Here is a 245-nt window from a genome sequence, read left to right as displayed (position 1 = left end):
GTTTGCTTAATTTAACTTAAAAGGAATGGGAAGCATTGTGTTCATCTGAAGAATCAATGACCAACACCAAAACATTTGATTTCTTTTAAGCAAACGAAGGTGGGGAGGAGGGGTTCTTCAGAGGTATAAGTCCTTATGATTAAGCTTTCTGATACTGAATTGCTAGAAGTTCCCTGCATATATTGTTTTACTTCATGTGTCTATGTCTTTTGTGCTATTTTCTGAATGAAATGCCCTTCCTCAGC

The sequence above is a fragment of the Lynx canadensis genome, chromosome F1, assembly GCF_007474595.2.
Source record: "Lynx canadensis isolate LIC74 chromosome F1, mLynCan4.pri.v2, whole genome shotgun sequence".
Lineage (NCBI taxonomy): Eukaryota > Metazoa > Chordata > Mammalia > Carnivora > Felidae > Lynx > Lynx canadensis.
Note: the sequence above shows the minus strand (reverse complement) of the source record.